Raw genomic sequence first — 1,245 nt, forward strand, 5'->3', positions numbered from 1 at the left:
GATATTATTTTAATGAGAAAAGTAAAAATGAAGAATATCCAATTCTGAGTGAAATGATTCTAATTTCAAATTAAATAAATAAATAAAAGTAAATAGACAATTAATACCCTTTTACAAAAGGTCTGGAGAAGACAGGGGAAAGGACAAAAGAGTCCCAATGATTACAGTGACAATGATAGTGAAATTTGTACCTTTTTTAACTTTTCTTTTATTTCTAAGTCTTTAATTTTTATTTTTTTCTTTACACATTTTAATTTTATAAAAAAAATAAAAAATAAACATTTTATATTCAGTTGGCGTTTGATAAATTTTGAGCAAAATTAGCAATAAAATAGTATATTTTATAATGAATGAGAAATTATTTAATAATAATTAATAATTAACACAATCATAAAAATCTTATTGAGATTTTTAATACCGATAAAATTGTAATTAAATTTAAACAATATAAAATCAAAACATTTATATAATTAAAAATATATAAACTAAAAGTAATGTAATTATGTTTAGGTGTGTGGTTAAGCAAAAATAATGTAAATGAATGAGGTAAATCTTTTTCAACCAATTTTTTAAAATTCATAAATTAATTTCATTTTTTATATAAGCAAAAAATAATTTAGATGGGCGAAGCAAATTCATTTATTCATTATTCGTTGAATCAAGGACTACTCAACTAAGTCATCGTGCAAAGAGAGTAACTAACTCGCTATTATCAAAACTTTGAAAAAGTAAAATTTTATGCGCGTATTTTTTTCTCATCTTCTACGATTTTATTTTTGTAAAATATAGAGTGTCGTCGTTTTCCAATTTCTTATGTGTACGTATGCATGCTCTAAGAATTATGTACAAAATTTAGAGGTATTTTTTTTTGTAAGTAAATTTGTGGGGCGGAAGAAATTTTAATATCTAAAAATTAATCGAACTTAAAAAAAATATTGTAATGGCCCAAAAATTAAAATTAAAATTAAAAAATAAATAAAAAGTATTATAAACAAAAATTATTATTAGGTTTAAAATAATAATAATAATAATAATAAATTAATAAATAAATAAAATAAAATAAAAACAATTCTACCCCATTTCTTTCCACTAACGTCGTCCCTTTCCTAGTACTAATAATAATAAATTAATAAAAAAAATTACTGCAAAATCAAACGGAAATGAAAAAATGTCAAATTTGAGAAAACAAAAATGCCTCCATTTATAGGGATGACTAAGATTTACATGAGAGAGAGATTTGAGATT

This window comes from Cucurbita maxima, unplaced genomic scaffold (assembly GCF_002738345.1).
Source record: "Cucurbita maxima cultivar Rimu unplaced genomic scaffold, Cmax_1.0 Cma_Scf00011, whole genome shotgun sequence".
NCBI classification, from domain to species: Eukaryota; Viridiplantae; Streptophyta; class Magnoliopsida; order Cucurbitales; family Cucurbitaceae; genus Cucurbita; species Cucurbita maxima.